Source organism: Mesoplodon bidens (assembly GCF_964165515.1).
Source record: "Mesoplodon bidens genome assembly, chromosome: 7".
In the NCBI taxonomy this organism is placed as follows: Eukaryota; Metazoa; Chordata; class Mammalia; order Artiodactyla; family Ziphiidae; genus Mesoplodon; species Mesoplodon bidens.
The window spans coordinates 5044822-5066643 of NC_138164.1; positions in this window are offsets into that span (position 1 = coordinate 5044822).

A 21822-nucleotide genomic window follows, 5' to 3' on the forward strand; every position below is an offset into this window, starting at 1 on the left:
GTCTGGGCAGACTTGCTGCACGTAGGGCTGCCCTCAGGCACCTGTGCACTGGGCTGCCGCCTGGCTCCCAAGCTGGCGGTTTCCAGGAGGCTGAATCGGCTTCTTAGGGTTTCCCAGAAGGGGGCGCTGAATAACAACCGTATTTCTAAAGATTCCCACCCAGCATCTTGGACATCCTGTGTACTTTGCAGAGTGAAATGACCAGAAAAGAAGCAACTCCTACACTCAGTCACCTGTGGCCAGGTGGTTTGTGGATAAAGATAAAGCATTCAAATGCGACAGCCGCTGCCAGTAACCCACCTGCCTGATGGGGGTCCAGACGCCTTCCTGTGCCAATGTTCTTCTCGAAAGAAATGCTTCATATCAGCCAGGACTTTGTGAAGGAAAAAAACAAAACACTTTAATATTAAGCTATTGGAATCCTAGTTTTCCTACTAGGAATGATAAATTACAAATTATTCATCATCCTAAAATATTAGGGCCTGTCCCTTTTTGCCAGTAAAAGGGAAGTTGCCTGTTTAGTACAGATGAGCCTGGTGTGCCGGCCATCTTTTATATATCTGTGTACCACACTCCAGACCGGAAGCAAGATATAACATCTGCTTTCAATAAACACTCCCAGCCTGAACATGTGTTCCCACGGAAACTGCTCAGATGGGATTAAAGACATGTATGACATCGCCACTGGGTCTTCTACTGAATTTTCTGAAATTCTCAATACCAAGTATTTCATTACCAAATTTCCTTCATACTGATGAAAATATAGTACCTACCTCTTAAAAATGTATATTTATTTGTCATTGAGGAATCAGTGATAAATACATTGGTGGTGTTTGGGATTTTAGTCATTTGTGGTCCTGTGGGAAAAGGCACACTTTAAAGTGATACTCCCTATTACATTAAAACTTTGGGGGCTTCCCTGGTGGCACAGTGGTTGAGAGTCCGCCTACTGATGCAGGGGACACGCTTTCGTGCCCTAGTCGGGGAAGATCCCACATGCCGCGGAGCGGCTGGGCCCGTGAGCCATGGCCGCTGGGCCTGCGCGTCTGGAGCCTGTGCTCCGCAACGGGAGAGGCCACAACTGTGAGGCCCGCATACCACAAAAAAAAAAACAAAAAAAACTGGGCACCTGCATCCACCTGAAATAAGACATTTTAGTTGCTATGTTTCTCACATAATTGAGAGTGTACCTCTTTAAAAAATTGTGAGGTTTAATTTTTATTTTAAATATTTTAATTAAAATATTTCCAGAATATATTTCAAACCACAAACTTTGCTGTCAGTATACCTACCGATTCACCATTTACATCTATGGATCACTATACCACAAGACAGTGATACCGTTGGGACACGCTGAGATAAAAAGTGTTTGCTTCTATACCAAATGCTCCACCACCACTGTCCTATTATGTTCTTGCCGTTTTTTTTTTTTTTTTAATTTCCTATATCCTCCTTTTCTTTCTGCTGTCACTGCCTGCTGCTGTCTACGTGGTACCTGTAAAACTCCCTCTTCCTCTAAATAACCATTCAAAATAAATAAGCTTGTCAAATCGGTGAGCAAAAAAAATTCTGAACTGGGGCCCTGAAAGATTGGGACTTTGTTTCATCTGGTTTTCAGTACTTGGAGCCTCTGATCCTTTTCTCCTAACAAGGTGCTTGGGTAGCCGAGTTTCAGAAGGTGAGATTATTATATAAGATGCTTAGAAGGGAGAATAAAACAAAAACTCTTAAGAGTTCTCCCTGCATTTGACATTTTGTGAGAAAGCTACATGATTAGACAGACTGGCATTTTCCATGTGAATAACTCCCCGTAGAGGAATGCTGGCCCCCAGAAGACATCCAGCTCCACCATGAACTCCAGTGGGAAGAGAGAAAGGAGTGCCAGGCACATACAGCTTCAGCTGTCATCAAGTCATTCAATTAGTGCCCTTTTAAAAAAAAAAAATCCTAAAAACATTTTGCAAAACACCCTGAGATTTCTCAGCCACTAGTTCGTGTTTTAAACTGGGCAAGAAGTTCTCAAACTTTAGAATCCATATAAAGCACCTGGATAGCCAGTTAAACGTAAGATTCCTTGAGCAACTGCCAGACAGTCTGATTCAGTAGGCCTGGGACTGGACTCAGGAATCTACAATTATAGAAATTAGGTCTAATTGGGCTGACAAGCAATATAGAAAACAATTTAACATTTCTAAAACTGGTAAGATGCTCATGATTGTCCATACCATTAACTCCTATTATATACTTACATAGTCAAGTCTTGGGTGTGAACCATTCCGGCTGGTTAGGAAGTGTAGTTCACGCATATTGCTATTCAGACAGTCAACTCAAATACTGTATTCAGGGGAAACAAATAACTCTTAGAACCAAGTGATCTGCTTTCCTTTCGCACCAAAACTTTTACAACAACTACCAGCACATAATTAGCTTATTTGACTTCTTAGTTTCATGTATTTTATCAGTTGTGGGCAATGGTACAGAAATGTTTTTAACAGCCAATGGTGACACTATGCTTACTATATACAGTGTTAGTCAGTGCTGTAAGCATTGTACATCTGTTAACTCATTTGTTCCTCATCGGTTTATAGATGAAGCCAAGGCACACAGGTTCAACTCTTCACCCACTGTCGTACAGCTGGTAAAGAGTGAGGGAGCTGAGATCCAGACCCAGGCACTCCTGACACGAGTTTATGCTCTAATAAAAGCAGCCTTTAAGGTTGGGTAATTGAATCCCAACTGCTACTAGTTCTAAAACCCTTAACTGAACTACTAAGTCCTTCTAAAACTATTTCTAAAACTCATACTAAGCCGTGGCTTCCTCATCTCTAAAATGGGAATAATAATAACATTACCTACCCCTTGGGGTTGCTCTGAAGACTAAATTAGATAATAGATATTCCTAAAGGGTTTAACAAGAGAGCAAGTACCCAATAAAAGTTATCCAGGCTTTGTATTGTGAGATGGTGGAAGACCGCACAGCTGTTAAGGGAAAGTTATGTTATGCTTATACAATTGTATCATTAAGAATTTAATCAGGGCCTCCCTGGTGGCGCAGTGGTTGAGAATCCGCCTGCCGATGCAGGGGATACGGGTTCGTGCCCCGGTCCGGGAGGATCCCATATGCCGCGGAGCGGCTGGGCCCGTGAGCCATGGCCGCTGAGCCTGCGCATCCGGAGCCTGTGCTCCGCAACGGGAGAGGCCACAACAGTGAGAGGCCCGCATACCGCAAAAAAAAAAAAAAAAAAAAAAAGAATTTAATCAGTTGGGTCAACTTTTCTGAAAAACTGGAAGGTTTCACATAGTTGACATATCTTGCAGGAAGAGAATCTTGACCAGTAGAGATGCAAGATGTAATTTAGTGGTTAAAAGGAAACTTCAGAGTGAGACTTGGAGTGGGACTGGCAGTGGAGAAAGCCCTTGCTTTCTGAAGATCCTTGGCAGTTGTTTTGCGGACACCTTTACGTAGATCGCCCCGGGTACGACCACTGATGACGCTATGTCCGTCCTGTGCTACAGGAGGGTTCTCCCCGTCCCATTCCACTGACTCATAACTGCAGCTCAGGGAAGTGGTCTCATGACCCCAGGGAGTGGTGCCTTCTCTACTAACGGGGCAGCTGTCAGCGGGCCTTGCTTCACTGTGTGGCCCCAGCGGCTCACGGGCTGGTTAAAGCACACGGTGGCGGGAACAGGAGCCGCGCTCAGACTTGCCGCAGAAGAATCACAGGGGAAAACAGACAGCGTGCTTTACACAAGAGTGGCTAAAGCGAGATGACTTTGTCTCTCCATGTTTGAAAAGGAAAACTTAGGGTCAGTTATAAGGGTCTTTCCGTTATTCTTAAACACACGACCATTTTTCTTGATTCAAGATCCGTGGAAGGAAAATGCTTATTCAGAGAAGAGAGTGCAGTGACTGAAGTGCTGGTAACTATCGTGCTAACAACTGATTGATCGATTACCATATACCAGGCTCTTCTCGGTGTTCACATGTATTAATACTAACTCGGCCTTCCAACAGTTAAGTAGCTTTTTTACTTTTATACAACTTGACAGAGACTGAGGCCCAGAAAGTTTCAGTGATGTGCCGGAGCTCATTCCTCTGAGGTTTGGGGGATTCAGGCCCCAGCTCTCGGACTCGGAGGCTGCACTTTTATCACTTCTGTGCTGCCCGCCCAAAGGGGGTCTTCAGAGGTCACGAACACCCTAACCCTGGACCGGCCAAGACACCGGGCTGTGAACTTGCAGGGAACTCACCCCCGCCTCGGGCTCGGCTAGGCTCATGCTGTGGTGACGTCACCCACACCTCAGTACCTTCACACAAAAACGGGGTACTTCCTGCTCAAGCCAAGTCCGCTGCAGGTCGGGTGACTCTCCCGGGAATAGTCTTCTGCGCGGCGGCTGGCTGCCCACCTTGAGCCGCCTCGTCTGAGATGCGTGTTCCTGGGGTGGTGGCTGGAGGGTCCTGGACGAGGAGTCGGAAGGCGGCCCCGAGGGGAGGCAGGGGCTCCCGCGCACGGCCGGACCAGAGCTGGTCTCCAGGCCCCGCCCGCCCCCAGGCCCCACGAGGCCGCCGCACGCCTGGAAGGAGGCCAGCCCGGAGCAGCGGGCAGCTCGGCGCTCTGTACACAGCTCGGCTCTCAGCCCACCTACGACGGTGGCAAGAAGCTGGCCCTACACCCACAAGGTTCCGCTGGTTGGAGAAAAGCCTCTGCAGGTAAGGAGCCGGTGTACCTCGCTCAGTCCCGACAAACGGAGGAAGGCTTGCCGTGCGGAGGTGCTCTGTAAAGAAAGGCTGTCAGGGTCACACAGCCCTCTGCCCACCCTCACCCGCTCCATCACGCTGGCCTCACGCAGCTCCTGTTCTTCCGTAGATGGGCCGCGTCCCCTGGTCTCACCTTTGCACGCATGTCCCTCCCCTGCACGCTCAGGTCCCAGCGTTCACCTGTCTTGCTCCCTCACTTTAAATCTTTGCCCAAGTGTCACCACCTTAGAAAAGACTCCCCTTGACCGTCCCCCCATCTCAAATAGCATCTCTTACTGCTCTCAGTCCACTTCCTCCGCTTTCCTATGCTATAGATGTACATCCATGTCGCCTCTAGAATGTGCACTCCGAGAGGACAAGGGCTTTGTTCACTATTATATTCTCATGCCGTAAACAGTGCTGTAGCAGAATATGTGCCTCGATGCCTATTGAACGAGTGACCGACGCGTGCCTGTCCTCCGTGGTAATGCGGTGCAACATGTGAGCTCAGAACCCTTAGTCTGGACACTGGAATATAACCGGTTATCTCTCCTCAGCGGCGAGAATGGACCCAACCTCACTTGTTTGCTTTGCTTTCGTGTGTTACAAGCACATTTGGACTAGTAGTGTTGTTTGATGGCCCCCAAAGGAAAGCAAGTTAGCTTAAGTTATTTCAAATGCAACTGCCAGAGTCACTAGATGCTGCCAGAGTTCGTCAGAAAATCTTTTTTAAAGGAGGTCAGATGTGAAAATTGCTTGCAAGGTAGTGAAGGAGAGTTACTTGGAAGAGAGGAATGGAGATGTTCTAAGTGTCCAGGAAAGACTTCCCTCCCACTTTCACATCCACCCTACAAAGCATTTTAGAGTGTGGGCCTGAGAAGATGTAATGAACCCTTTTCCTCAAGGCCACGGCAACTTTGCAAAAGAAGGAAAAATCAAGGCTTGAACCGTTTTCAACAAACATACAGAGTAACCTATGTACCAAGGGATGATAGCCTCCAGAAACATAAATAGGTTAGTCCCTGAGTGACCCACTTCTCTAAGTTACAGGAGGTTAAAGGGGATAGAAAGGATAGGAAACCATCTCACTGATGTTACCTGGACCCTACAGGTTAAAGTCCCTGGGCCCCCAGAACTCTCTGAAAGGAGCAGCCCTGGCTCTGGATTGCACTGTTGCCTGGCCCCTCCTGATGTAGGAACTACCCTTTTTCTTGGTGCTCCTCAATGCCACTTAGCAAGAGTTTTACACTGATTAATGGGGGGAAATGGTTCTCTTCCTACCAGAGTTTATGATGATTAGGGTGCCAAGGGCTATCTTAACTCTTAAATAAACCTAGAACACATAGGAATAGCTTCTAGTCAAAAGCAGCCAATGTTGGACTTGAAAACATTTTTGCTACCCTAATATGAGTATTCCAGGATAGTGCATGAATGTTGTCAAACCCAAATTCGTGTGCCTGATGCACAGTGAGGCCAAACAAACCAAAATATCAGTTTGGAGCAGAGAAAGGTTTTTTGCAGGATCAGGCAAGGAGAAAGGGTGGCTTGTGCTCAAAAAGCTCAAACTCCCCGATGGTTTTCAGGGAAGAGTTTTTATGGGCAAAATTTGTGGGGAGCTCTGCAGGGTGTATGACCTCCCTCTGATTGGTTGGTGGGGAGGTCACAGGGTGGTGATTCAGGAATCTCAATCATCAGCCTTCTGGTTGCAACCCGTCCGCTCAGTCTGAAGTTACCACCCTCCACCTGGGTGGAGGCCTTCGTTCCTGTAGAAGAACTCAGAGATTGTGATATATTCTGTACATCCCTTGAGGAGGATCCAGGACTCTGCCCCGTCTCTGCGCTACTGTTTCTTCCCTGCCTTTCCTTTGTTGCTGCATTCCCTCACTCCTCTAATTAGTAAGTGTTTGAATCTGCCCTTTGGAACTCAAGGAAGGTCTAGGAGGCTGAAAACCTTTTTCCTACAAACAAGAAACAGGGGATGCAGGAAGGCTTTTGTGCTCGGGAAGGCCCCACAGGTCCTGCTCGGTTTCACTAATACCATCACTTTCCTATTTTAAGGTAATTTCCTTGGTTTTCTGGTGTGATTACACCTCACAGCGATGGGCACCTTTTGTCCCTTATCTTAGAGAATGAGTCGCTTGTCCAAAGACCTCCTTATTGTCCAGGAAGGTTCCTGATCGTCTGTGCTGGCTTCTCCTCAGTTCTTCAGCAACGAGTTCCTCTCACCTGTCACCCACATCCCAGTGAACGAGGGGAGGCTTGGGAGGGAGGAGGTGAGCATGAGAGTCACAGCCCACGTACACATAGGGCTCTCAGGAGAGAAGGATGTAGGCTTGTTCTGATTGGCCCTAAATGGCGGAGGCAATCAGAAATGAGAACCATGAGCAAGGATGCTGTAAGAGGGATGGGAATGTTGGATGGGCAATTAGAACAGGCCTTTGAAGACCCTCCGAGCCCTGAGAGTGTACGGTGTTCCTGAAATCTTGATGATTGGTGGCCGATGCCACCTGGAGGTGCTTTGGGAGCCACCTGCTCCGCCACCCAGTGATGCCCTGTTCCCTGCACCTGGAGAACCCTTCTCCCTCTCCCGCTGCGGGCCACTGCCCCTCCAAAGAGCTCCAAGAGCACTTGACGTTAAATCCCAGCTCTTCAGCCTGGTCGATATGATCCGGCTCCCTGACGCCTCTCTCCCTCCCCACTTCCCATCACAGTCAGACGCTGCCTTTTTCTTATTCCTACATCCCAGGTCCGCCAGGAACGCCCTTCTCACGGGAGGCCGCTTCTCTTCACTGCATTCTCACTCCATCACAGAGCCTTCCTTGATGACCCAGTTCAAGGCCACTTGATCATCTCACCCTCTTAATTCTCTAAATAGCACTTATTATTCAGAAATGGTTTGTATTTATTGTCTACTAACTGTCTGCATCTCTGAACTCGTTTGTAAGCCCTACGGGCGGGGGACACACGGTACATAGGCAAACAGGTTTGTTGAAAGAACGAATGAATAAATAAATCATTTTAAGAAAGAAAGGGGTCATGGAAAGAAGAACTTTAGGAAACTTATTTTGCCCATGCTCAGCCCCGCGCGGAAGGGCTGCCTTTGTAACCACGGGCATCTCCAGATGCCAAAACCTGATCTTCCTGCTGCCTGGAGAGCAGGGTTTTGAATAAGCCGCCAGATGGCGCTAGTGACACGCTCGTTCCTCGCAAGCGTCCTGTGTGTACACCAGGGCGGCTGGGGGCCCCCAGATGCTCCGTAGGCTGCTTTCTCCCTCCTCTCTTCTCATCCACTACCACAAGTCCGGGCACTTCAAGGGCACGGACCCGGCCGCAGAGGCTCGGAGCTGATGTGAAGGAGCCAGTACTGAAAGCAGGAGGGTAAGATTGGAGCTGTGACACACAGCACTGGGATAAAAACGCCATCCACCCAAGAACGCTAGTGAGGGGTTGCTTTCATTAGGAGACTCCGTGATTTCTAAGGATGATTTCATGGTTTTCAATTCTCGAATACTGTTTATTGCTATTTTTAGGAAATGGCATAAACATTTAGAGACTAGCTTCTCCATTTTCACATGCTAAGTCCAGACAGGGCTTCTGAGCCCCAGCAGGGTTTCCAAACTCTGATGTGGATGCACATCAGAATTCCCTGCAGAGCTTTTTTATTTTATTTATTTATTTGCAGAGCTTTTTTAGAATATAGATTTCTATGCGCCACTAAATGAATTGTCTCTTTGATGGCCAGAGAACTTGTTTTTTAAATTAATTAATTTTAAAAAAAATTTTTATTGGAGTATAGTTGATTTACAATGTTGTGTCAGTTTCAGGTATACAGCAAAGTGAATCAGCTATATGTATATAATACATATATCCACAGAACTTGTATTTTTAAAAGGAACTCGTCAGAAGAATCTGTGTCATCCGTGATTTAGATGCCAGCGTTCCCAGAGCAGAGCCGTCACCTCCCCCAGGCTCTGTCCTGGAACCAGGCAGCTCTGCCCACCACTCCCCTGCTTGGCCAGGGCTCACCTGGCACCAGCGCAGTGTCACAAGTTATGTTTCACGGTCATCACTGTAAATGGGAGTCTCCCCAGCCCACAAAGACCACATGGTCCCAAGGTTTGGAAAATAATGGATTAAATAGGTTTGTTTGGTTTTTTGACTGCAGAATTTCTTGGAGATCCACATGGCATGTGTACATGAAAACCTTTAAGAGGGATTATTTGGTGTTGGATTGTAGAGCGTTTGTTCACAGAATATTTCTTCTGAATACTTTTTAGGAAACGTGTCTGGTTGAATATGGTCTGGACTGGGTGTCAGGAGTTTTTGGTTTTGGCCACAGCTGCTTTATTAATAATAATGTGACCACCTTATTTATCCCCACCTGATTCCACACCAAATTTGAGGGAACAGGCCATGGGACTTTGCTAAGTTACTCCATCTCTTGAAGCCGCCATTGCCTTGTCTGTAAAATGGGGAGAGTGATCGCAGTCAGGACAACCTCAGAAGCAGTGAGGGACAAATGAAGTCCCTCATTATCTGAGAAAGTGCTCTGAAGAGAGTGATGTACCAAATAAGTAAGAGGTGGTTGTGCGTCTAGCAGAACGTGAGCCTTAGTCCAATAGCTCCAAAGAGTGGAATGTTTTCAGGCTGGCATATAAATTTATAACCATTATCATAATAGCTGTCATCTGTAACAACTTTTCTGCACAGTAAGTCCTCTACATACGAACAAGTTCCATTCCGAGAGCGCGTTCATAAGTCCAATGTGTTCTAAGTCCAACAAAGTTAGCCTAGGTACTTAACTAACACAATAGGCTATATAGTTCTATACCGTAATAGGTTTATAATACTTTTCATGCAAATAATACATAAAAAACAAACACAAAAAATAAAGAAAACGTTTTTAACCTTACAGTACAGTACTTTGAAAAGTACAGTAGTCCAGCACAACAGCTGGCATCCAGGGGCTGGCACTGAGTGAACAGGCAAGAAGAGTTACTGACTGGAGGAGGGAGAGGAGGTGGGAGACGGTAGAGCTGAAGGATCGTCAGCAATAGGGGACGGAGGGCAAGCTGCAATTTCACTCACGCCTGACGGTGATGGCACAGGTTCTGGTTCCTTGCTGGATTCAAATCTATCTACCCTCTTGAAAAAATGATCCAGTGATGTCTGGGGAAAAAGTAGTTCTTTTTTCTCATCATAGATGACACGGTAGCACTGGACTGCATTCTGAACGGCTGCTGCAACCTTCATGTACCGTTCGGGTCCTGTGCCTCAAAAACTAACAGTGCCTCCTCAAATAAAGAAAACCCCCGTGCCATTTCCCATATCGTGAATCTCTTCGGTTCTTTAGTTACTTCTTCCTCTTGTTTCTCTTTGTCCTTCCTCTGGGCCTCCAATTCCTGGTGCTTCTTAACAGTACCAGCTATATCACTGCTGCTGTTTACGCTTGCTTCAGGACACCCTGGGCTTGAAATAAAGATACTGTACTCTATACAGTACTGTATAGTAAAGTACACAAAAGTACAACCACTTTCAGATGATGCACACATGTGACAATGTAGGCCAGATACTTGAACTAACTTAAGTGATTGGACACGTGAACGCACGTTTGCATCTTTGAAAGTTTGCAATTTGAACGTTTGTATGTAGGGGACTTACTGTAATGAAAATCATTCACATAATTAGTTTTGAAAGTCAAACAGGATCACAAACCTTATAATAAAACATCAGTTCCCACTCACTTTCCAATTTCTACTGCCCAGAGCAAATTTTTTCAATTCTTGTAGGTGTGTCTCTGGTATTTTTTTTTTAATTAAAAAAAAATTTTTGGCTGCACCACGAGGTATGTGGGATCTTAGTTCGCCAACCAGGGATTGAACCCACACCCCCTGCAATGGAAGCTCAAAGTCTTAACCACTGGACTGCCAGGGAAGTCCCAGTCTTCTGATATTGACCACCTAATTTTTAAAGAACAAAGTCTTAATTTTAATCTAGTCAGATATATCAATTTTTTCATTTAGGGTCAGTGACTTTTATGTCCTATTAAAAAGTCATTCCCTACCATGAGGTCACAAATTTAGAAATTTTATTGTTTTACCTTTTATCCTATGACTCAAATCTAGCTAGAATTGATTTTTCCATATAATGTGAGATGGGGTCAGCTTAGTATTTTTTTTCTGTATGGATATAATTGTCTAACACCAATTATTGAAAAATATTTCCTTTTCCCAAAGCTCACCAATGCCATATTTTTTATATATCAAATGTTTGGATATTCAGTTAGATTCACTCATATTTATCATTTCCATTGCTCATACCTTACTGTATCTTTGAACCTCTATGTGGGATCATTTCTTTCTGCCTGAATAACATTTACTATTTCCTTTAGTGTGGGTCTGATGTTAATTACTTCTTAGTTTTTGTTTATTTGAAAATGTTTCTATTTCAACTTCATTCTTGAAGGACATTTTCATGGATATAGGCTGGCTATTATTTTCTTTCCATTGTCTGCTGATTTCCATTATTTTTATGAAGAAGTCAGCTGTAAGTCTAATTGTTACTCCTTTGAAGGTATTGTTTTTTCACCCCTCAGTCTGCATTTAAGATCTTCTCTTTGTCTTTTTTTTTAAGTATTTTTACAATAGTGTGCTTAGATATGGAGATGATGATGATGATGTGTGTGTGTGTGTATTTACACAAATACATGTAATATATTTTTTAATGTAATTTGCTTAGGGGTATAGAACTTTTAAAATCTATGGCTTAATATTTTTCAGCATTTTTGCAAAGTTCTCAGCCATTATATCTCTAAATATCATTTCTGCCTTGTTTTCGCTCTCCTCTCCTGGGATTCCACATATGTGTATGTAAGACTGTTTCACTATATTTTCTCTGTCTCCTACTCTCCTGTTTTCTATTGTTTTGTCTCTCCATGCTTTATGCTGGATATTTTCTTTTCACCAGTTCATAATTCAGATTTTTAGCTTTTCAGAGTAATCTATTATTTAATACATCACCGAGTTTTAAAAATCGACATTAAAAATTTCTCAGTTCTGGAATATCCTTTTTTCCTTTAGTAGTTCTACTTCTCTGCCAAAATTCTCGATATTGTCTTTTTTCATCTTGAACACATATGCATAGATATTTTAAAGTCTATGTCTGATAAGTGCTATTTCTGTAGTCCCTGTAAGTCTGTTTCTATTGTCTATTTTTTCTCTTAGCTTGTTTTCTTTTCTTCTTGTGCACTAGTTATTTCTTATAGTGTGCTGAACACTCTTTTTGAAAAATTGTTTGCTAAAATAATTAGAGGACTAGAATAATATCACCTCCTCCAGAAAGGATTTATGCTTGCTTCTGCTATACATCTACGGATGCCAACACTTGGAGCTAGCTAATCCAGTACCAGACATGGAGAGAGCTTGAAGCTGAATTGCAGTCTCCTTGAGAACAATCTGGTTCTGTTCAGTTTGCTCCTAGGGTGCAGACTTTCCCAACCCAAAAGGAACTGGGTTCATCAGGCCACTCCCCTATATATTGGCTCATCCCTGTGTTGGTGAGCTCCACACTCCAACTCAGGTGCATTAAGCCCTGCAATGTGCCACATGCAATATGCAATGTGCCCTTCAGCCAACTCCTCTAGAACAAACCCATACTCCGAAAGGGGAAGTGGTCCCAACTACTGGGCTTACCTCTCTGGGCTTCTGCTCTCTCTCCTAGATCTTCTCCCAATAATTCATCATGATCTTGTTAGCTTACTATCAAGAGCTAACAGTGCCTTTGAGAACAGTTTGTAAAAGATTTTTATCTACCTCTTATATTTGTCCTCAGTCAGAGGTTTGTTCTAAATTACTGAATCTCCATTACCAAAAGCAGAAGTCCTCTTGGGACTTTCAGCACAGGGCCTCTGGCCACCAGCATTTATTCTTTAACATTTCATATCAGACATTTCCAGTAGGCAGGGGTTGTATTTGAGAATATACTTGATGGAAAGAGAGAGAGAGGAGCATTCAGTATGGTGGTTCAAGAGTTTGGGGTAACTCTGAACCACAATCAACCTTCAGCTACAGCCCTTTGGTTCGGAGATTGGCTCAAGTAAGAAATTTCGTTCTTTTCTTTAAAAAAAAAAAAAAAAGGTTCTTAATACCATGGATTCCATAGGGTCCTTTCAAAATGAATCATGTCTATATGGATACATTTCTCTTGAAGTTATAAAAATGTATTTAAAATATCTTCTAAAAGAGAAATAAATACCAAGCCCTGAAACATATTTAAGATTTAGATTTTCCAACTCAGGCTATTTGGAAAATAACTGAAAAATATTTGTGTGACTAAAAGTAGCTCTTCCAAGCTCCCCTTCATTACCTGACTTGTTCATTAAAGATGCATCAATGGATTTTCACTGCTTTCCTGGGCTAGGCTCTGAATATTAGGAGTATGTACTACTTTGCCTCAGAGAATTTATAATCTAGCTAAAACCAGAGAGGTGAAAACCATCTAAAGTAATAAATATGCATAGGGTCATGTAATGAAATGTACATATATTATAGAGCCTAACAGCGAGAGAGAACATTTATGAGTTATTCCACCTCACTGATTATTTATCATAAACTCTCATGGCAGTTCCTAGTTACTGACTACCTTGGGCTTCCTCTGAGAAAATCAAAAGTAACTGGGTAATCTAAGCAGCTTCTATTTATTAATAGTCACTAGGACCTATGAATTAAAAGTGGTATAAAATGATAGACAAAGGAACAGGCGCAGGAGATAGACTGCCTGGGTGTGAATTTTTATGTGGGTGTCTTAGTTGGGTGACCCGGGTTAAGTCACCCCAGCCCTCTGCTTACTTTTCTATAAAATAAGGATGAGTGTACCTAGTTTACAACATGCTTGTGCAGAACAAATGAGTTGAGATCAAGAATGCACTGAAAACCAATTCTGGGGCATGGTAACACTCTCAGTGTAAGTTCTTATTTTTCTTAATGTGTAATCATGGTTAAACATTTACTTGGGGGAATTGAGGTATAAATAGGAAAATACTTTGTGAATTGTTAGCAACAACATACACATAAAGAAGGAAAGGGGAGGGCTTTCCTGGTGGTGCAGTGGTTAAGAGTCCGCCTGCCGATGCGGGGGTCACGGGTTCGTGCCCCGGTCCGGGAAGGTCCCACATGCCGCAGAGCGGCTGGGCCCGTGAGCCATGGCCGCTGAGCCTGCGCATCTGGAGCCTGTGCTCCGCAACGGGAGAGGCCGCAACAGTGAGAGGCCCGTGTACCGCAAAAAAAAAAAAAAAAAGGAAAGGGGAAAATCCATTTTGCTTCCAGCCAAGGGACTTTTAAACCAATAGCCTTCCTGCCTCCACTCACATGTGAGGTGTAGAAAAGCAGTTTCCACTTTGTCCTTCCAAAATATCTCTTTGATTTTTCTTACACTCATGCCTGAAAGAACTGGCTGGTGGCATTTCTTACTGAAGGCAATTTTACTGATAGCATTTTTACTTTGTGTGCAGCCTTAACGAAGAGGGTTCACTTATGTCCACATCACCTGAACTCTCACTGGTGATATGGCCGTTCTCCCACCCAACTCAATTCTCTCCTCCTGCCCTACCTGCAACATTTAACTCTGGTGCTTGCATTCATCTCATTAAATTTATTAAAGAGCCTGGGATAAATATTTAAATAGAATTGTATTTAGTAATCAGTACCTACGCAAACATGCCGTCTTGTTAAAATTTAAATTGATCTAAAATGGACATTAAACTCTTATTTTTAACTTCATCCCACTGGCTTCATGGACTATCATGTTTATGTTCTTTTAATTAGGGTAACATTTTTGCCTTGACTCAGCATATGGATAATTTAGCAGTGGTTACATTCTTGTTTATTAAAACACTTTGTATTCAAACTGAAAAATAATAAAATGGACAGTAAAAAAGTTACTTTCCCTAATTCTAAGCCCCATTCATCAGGCAACTTTTCTTCTGCCTCGCCCTTTGATGTTGACAGGCCTAAGCATTTTTTTTTAAATTTTAAAAATATTTTAAATTTTTATTTATTTATTTTTCGCTGTGTCAGGTCTTAGTTGCGACATGCCGGATCTTTGTTGTGGGTTCTTCTGTTGTAGCACACGGGCATAGTTGCCCTGAAGCATGTGGGATCTTAGTTCCCCAACCAGGGATCGAACCCGTGTCCCCTCATTGGAAGGCGGATTCTTTACCACTGGACCACCAGGGAAGCCCCAGTCCTAAACATCTTGTCCACAGGCTTTTTCTTTGCTCTCGCATTCTCCTGAGAAATCACATCCGCGCCAAGGATTTCCTTCCCCATCTCTCTGTATCTTCTGTTCAGAATTTCCTCCTGAGCCCAAACTTCCGTCCAACCTCCCCATGGACTGCTCCCCTCAGGGTAACCCCAGGCTCCTCACACTCAGCATATCTAAAGCAACTAAGAATTTTCCTCCACAAATTACATTTCCTTCGAAACCCCCTAATTATCCTTTATTGACTCAATCACTGAAGTTGGAAACTCCAGAGCTGCCCTCCTCATGTAGCTGCAGCCCCACCGCTGGTGCTCAGTTCAGACCTTCATCATTCCTCACCTGGAGTATTATGATAATCACTTGTCTGGCCTCCAGTTTTTAAAATACGTCCCACAAAGTGCAACCAAAGTGATCACTCTGATTATGTCATCCCTTGGCTTAGGTTCTTGAATGAACCTCTTGATCAATGGTGCCATTGTTTTCAAAGTAAAGTGTGCTTGAGAATTACCCAGGCATCTTGTGACTACGTGGGGTCCTGGATCCACCACAAAGATTCAGAGTCAGTAGACCTGGAAACAGGGCTCAAGAATCACATTGTTTAGCCAGGAGATGGAAACAACCTAAGTGTCCATCATTGGATGAATGGATAAAGAAGATGTAGCACATATATACAATGGAATATTACTCAGCCATAAAAAGAAATGAAATTGAGCTATTTGTAATGAAGTGGATGGACCTAGAGTCTGTCATACAGAGTGAAGTAAGTCCAAAAGAGAAAAACAAATACCGTATGCTAACACATATATATGGAATTTAAGAAAAAAATAAATGTCATGAAGAACCTAGGGGTAAGACAGGAATAAAGACATAGACCTACTAGAGAATGGACTTGAGGATATGGGGAGGGGGAAGGGTAAGCTGTGACAAAGTGAGAGAGTGGCACGGACATATATACACTACCAAACGTAAAATAGATAGCTAGTGGGAAGCAGCCGCATGGCACAGGGAGATCAGCTCGGTGCTTTGTGACCACCTAGAGGGGTGGGATAGGGAGGGTGGGAGGGAGACGCAAGAGGGAAGAGATACGGGAACATATGTATATGTATAACTGATTCACTTTGTTATAAAGCAGAAACTAACACACCATTGTAAAGCAATTATACTCCAATAAAGATGTTTAAAAAAAAAGAATAACATTGTTAGCAAACATGTCAGGCTGCTCTGTACAGGTGGTCTCTGGGTCGCATGCGGAGAAGCACTACTCTGCAGGACAGTCCCAACCCCTCGGAATGGCACGAGTGTGTGTCACTTTCTGGCATATACTCACCTCTCTAACCTCATCCATGTCTATTCTCCCACTCACGTCCTAAAACCCAGCATTCAAGGTCAAGCCCAGGATGGCATTAGGCCTGAGTTAGAGACCTGCTGCTCACTCATTCTCACTTTGCAGATCTCACAAGAGGAGCCCTACGTCCAAGCTGTCATAGGCAAAAATGAGAAAAGTACCATATTACCAATAGCTCAGACTATGCTAATACCTTGCATTCATGGTTCTCGTATAAAAATGGAAATGCTGAACACTCCCGAGCAGAGGATGAAGGGAAGGAAGCCAGACGCCTCGCCCATCAACAGTGTCCACGTCTAGAAGGTCGCCCTCAACTCACGCGCCCGACTGGTGAGCTTGGCCGGCCTGTGCCCGGCAGCGATCTGAGAGTGAGGATGGTCGCCCAAGTCTGTCCGAGGGGACAGCCTTAGAAAGGTGTGCTTCTTGCCTGGGAGCACAAAGTTTAATAAGAGATGTACCACACATGGCTACAATCGTTAAGCCACAGTAACGGCTCCCTAGTGAAACGTAGCTAAGTAGAACTTCTCTTGCCTTGCTTTGGAAGGGTGTCAGAGGAGGTCGGGAAGCCTGGGGGGAGGGCAGAGGTTCTCTCCCTGACACCTGTGGCTCCCAGGTTGCTGGAGAAGCGATGGAAGCAGAGCCCCTCGTGGACAGAGGCCCACACTCCTTGCCATCACAGGATACTAGAGAGAAAACATATTTAGGCAAAAACCATTCGCTGCAACGTTGTAACTTTTGATTCGGGAATGAGACAGGGAAATGCAAATTACCTCTCTCAGAGAATGTAAATGAATTTTTAAGAAGCAAATGAGAGTGTTTCTCAGGGTAAGATGTCTCATCCGGTTTAATTAAGAGCTCCAGGATTTCTATCCAGTGAGCATTCATCACATCAGCTTTCCTTTCTCTGTAATAAAAACACAGTCAGTGAGAAATCCCCTCAAGACGGGGAATAAGGAGCTCCCAAATATAAGCATGCTTCCAAGAATTTGGAGGTAGAAAAAGGAGTTGTATGTCTGAAGGTTGGAAACATGTATGGGGGATAAAAATTAATATTCTGCCTGTGATCATATCTTTAGTGGGTAGTGCTTCATTCAGAATCAGATGTGTCTCCCTTCCAGAAAGGAGCCAGCATTTCACGGGGTAACTATAAAGTACATTCAAGCTGGTCCAAAATTAGGATCCACACAACGGCCAGCTCCGTTCCCAGAGAAAGCTGCCCTTTCAGCTTCTGCTATCCTCCCATCCATCCCGCGTTTTACCTGGGGTCTGAGTTGCATCTCTTGGCCGGGCCTGGTAATTAGGATGAGATGACATCACGGTGAAGCCAGGGATGGGTGGCAGCTTCTGAGGACGGCCCGCGTGGGCGGGAACCGGTCGGCAGGGTGAACACAGTGCAGTCAATTTCCCGAGGCTGAGTGGACACCCCCTGCCTGGTCTTCACGTGCCTTCATGGACCTTGAGAGAGGCCTGTTGTAAGCTGAGGAGGAGGCATATGGAGCAGCGCTAAAATCAGCTCCTGAAAAACCCCCGACTTCCCCGGCACACGTGAGAACCATCTGCAACATGGAAACCCGGCCCCGCTGCGGGCTGACTTCCCAGCTCCCGGCTGGGCAGCGACCTTGTCCCTGCTCACCCGGCCGTTGCCTCTTGACTTCTGGCACTGGTTGCAAATGGGGGGCTGGTGTTGTGCCTGGGTCACCCCCCCAGGCCAGCGTGCCAAGAACAGGCGAGGACTCAGCCCAACCGCCAAGGGCCCACGGGCATCTGCAGGGAGGCTCCGGACTCGCTTCCAGGGAGCTAAGCCCTGGGTCACCTTCCTCTCTGGCCTTGGCCCGTTTAGAAAGGCCAGTCCTGCACCCCTAGTCAGCTGGGGGACAGAGTGCAGGAGACCACTTTCATAGGACCTCCAAATTCTAGGAAGGACAGGAGGGGTGCCGAGCAGGCAGTGAAGAAGGCTGGATGCCTTCTGTCATTTCTCTATCTATGTCTCTCTCTCTCTGTGTCTCTACTGTTGCCACCATTACTATGCCCTCACTTCGTGCCATCTTATCAAAGCCTCACAACCATTATGTGAGGAAGATATAATCATTACCATTTGCAGGTGAGGCCTAAGAAGTTAAGTTCCTCCACACCCGTGGTTCTCAAACCTTTGCTAACATCACATTCACCTGAAGGGCTCGTGACAGCACAGAACGCAGAGTTTCTGATTCAGCAGATCGGAAATGGGGCCCGAGAATGTGCATTTCGAACCAGTTCCCAGGTGGTACTGCTGCAGGTCCGGGGCCCGCACGGTGAGACGCAGAGGTGCCCACAGTCTGTGGGGACACAGACAGTGGCCGACCACCTGATCTGTGAGAAGTGCCGTGGCAGCGGGGCCGTGGCAGGGCCTCGGAAGACCTGGGAGAGACGCAGGGCTCTTGTTTACACAACTTCTGGGCAGGGGCGCGGGTCTTGTCACGTGACAGTCGAGGTAAATGGCACCTCCTCCTCCTCCCATCCCTATTTTTGGAGCCAAACTACTCCAGGTGTATCAGCGTGGGTTCCATCCCCACATGTAATTTGTACAGGAAAGTTTGATATAAAATACGAGTAACTCTTTACAGGAGATCAGCTACGAAGAAGGAATAAAGCAGCTCTGAAGACCATCCTGAGGCTGAGTGAGGTAGATGATTGCAAGGGGGCCTCCTCTCCACCCCGAGCCTAGAATTTCAACTTTCTTTGGAGCGGGTGAGGCTGAGGCCTGCTGGACGGTGAGAAGTGACTGGGATGCTCTGGTCCACAGCTGGTCCACAGGTGGCAGACCGTGGTTGGAGGGCGAGGAAACGCAGGTGGGGACCGGCAAGCTGTGAGCTCCCCACTGGGTTAGCAGGAGACCAAGGAGGGTGGGCTGGGGATCACGGGCCAAGGCTGGCCAGCCCTCCTGGGGAGCCAGCAGGCCGGGGACCCAGGTGGGGACTGGCAACAACACTTGCTGGAAGGTGAGCACCATGGCGTATTCAGCTCCCACACCTCTGGCAGCCCTGGGTAAGCAGGAAGGAGGCACAGACCCGGGAGAGAGGCCCCTTCCTTCTGCGATGTCCCGCCAGTGCCCTGTGCAAGCTTAACATCATGCCAGCTGGTGAAGAAGAAATATTTATAGGGCCTGGTTTCGTTATCACAGAGTAAGGCAGTGAAGGGTGCAGTTGGAGCTGAGACTCAATAAATGGATAACTGCACATGCCAGCGATCCACTTACTTAGACTACAATGTGAATGGCCTTTTGGAATTGAGAAGGCATGGCGGCCCTGAGAGAGGCATTCACCCCAGTTGGCAAGTGGTTAGTAAAGTTGTCCTTGAAATACTTTCTATTCTGTCTTGGAAAACCCATGGACATTGGCCAGAGGAAGGAGAGAAAAGGCATAGTCTGAAGGCACAGAAAACGGAGAAGATGATGGACTTTCCTAAGAAGCCAATCAGGAGAGAGAACTGCAGATACTGAGGTTTCATCTTCTCAAGAGTAAGTCCCATTGCAGAGAACACCACCTCCTGGGGCCAAAGTGGATGAGAGAAAGCTGTTGCTTCTTGTCACCCTCACTCCTCTCGACCCCTGCCCTCCCCCGCGGCGATCCCCCCGCTGTCCACCCCACTCCGCTCTCCTAGCTCTGCCCCCTTACACTCCCGAGCCCCGTTGCTTCACGTCCCTCCCAGGAGTTTTATGAGGCCCCAGGATGTGATCCGGGGGCCTCACTGGAGGTGATTCTTTGCCCCTGCGTCCCTCCTCTCTTGCTTTGGCTTATAGTGAGTGAACCTTTTGATGCTGCTGGTGCCACAACCGTGCAGGCCAAAGGCCCTTCCGCCACAGCCAGTGCTCCTGAGGAGGCCTGCTGTCCGGGGCCAGGGCCCCCAAGGTCACTTCTGCCTGAGACGGGTGTGCTAATTCCACGTCAGTGAAGGGGGCCCGAAGCCGCCTGTCCTCCCTGCCCTGGGAGCGGGGACAGAGGAGAGGCTGGTCACCTCTCCCCTCCAACACCAGCTCAGGGACTTGACCAAAACTTAGCCCTTGAGTCCTTCAAGGAGTGGGTTCCCATCCAGGAGCCCCTGAGGTTCACTGTGACAACAGCCCAGGGGTGGCAAATGGGTTTCATCTCATATTTAGCCCCCAGATGTTCGAAGAGTAGCTGCCCAGGGCACCTTACGGAGGACCCTCCAGGCAGGTCCAGAACCGGGAGGGAAGAGGGTGGTGATAAATTCCAGCGACCAATGGAAGCGTCACCCTTGAAACTCGACTTGGGCAGCCCCCTGCCTCAGAGCTGTGTGCCGTCTGAACCCCCACGAGCACAGCTGGGACCCCTACTGCTCTTAGTTACCTTGCTTTTCCAACAGGAGAGGGAAAGAGAATAAAGCTTGTTTTGACATGAAAACTGATTTTTAAGCCACGTATGAGTTGGAAACACCAGCCATGCAGCCAGCTGGAGGTTAGGAGCACCCAGTTCTTCAAAAGAAGCGGCTGTCTTTTCATTGTATGGAGGCATCACGTTTCTGGAAAGGACACCCAGGTATTCTGACCCACCTTCCTCCTAAATTAAGATGGGTTGTAGCAGGAACTCTTAGAGAACTCTTAGTTTAGGACAGGAAAGCAAATCCCCTAAGTTGGGTCTAGAGGTGGAGGTGGTCCCTGAGGAGTGCGTGTCACTGTCCTCCTGCAGCTGACGCGGGACAAAACGCCAGGAGGAAGGCCGGACGATGGACATGAACTCCTGAGAACCTGGTTCCCACAGGCTGGAAGGCAGGGAGGGAGGCGCGGCCCTCACTCAGCTCTTCTGTCCGTCAGATCACGTGGGCCAGTCTGAGCGCTCACTGGGCTCCCTGGGCAACTCCCTCTGGGTCTGGTTGTTCCTTGATCACATTGGGAAAGAACTTGCTCAGGTCGCAGGAAGGATGTTGGGAGCCAGTCCACGCAGGCACTCAGCATGGTCTTCACCAAATCGGCTGAGAGGACAGATTCGTCCGACTCGGGCTGGGGGCTGGGGCCGGGGCCGTGGGGGGCGGGGGGGACGAGGCGCTGCCCGTCCTCTTTAGCTCAGGGTCTGACCCCGCTGCTCTCAGCCTCTGGCCGGAGCCCGCATCCCCCCGCCGCTTCTGTCCGGCGCCGTCGGCTGGCTCTTTGCTCAGCGCCCGCGGGCAGAGCCGCCTCGCCCGGGGGGCCGCGCGGGCGCCGGCTCTGCACCAGGCTCTTCCCTGGGAGGACGGGCCGCGCGCCCCGAGGGGAGGACACTGGCCGGGGCGCGGGAGGCCCGGGTGCCGTGGTCCGGAGGCGCGGAGAGGGCGGCGCGGGCGGCTGGGCCGTGTCCCGACCTCCCGCGCCGGGCCCGCCTCCTCGCTCCTCTCCGGGCCCCGTCGGCTTTCGGGCGTAGTTTTAGCCGCGGAGTCAGGGACGAGGGCCTCGCCCGGAGTCCTTTCCTCAGGCCCGTGTCCCGGCAGCGGGGTAGCAGTGCGGCCGCCG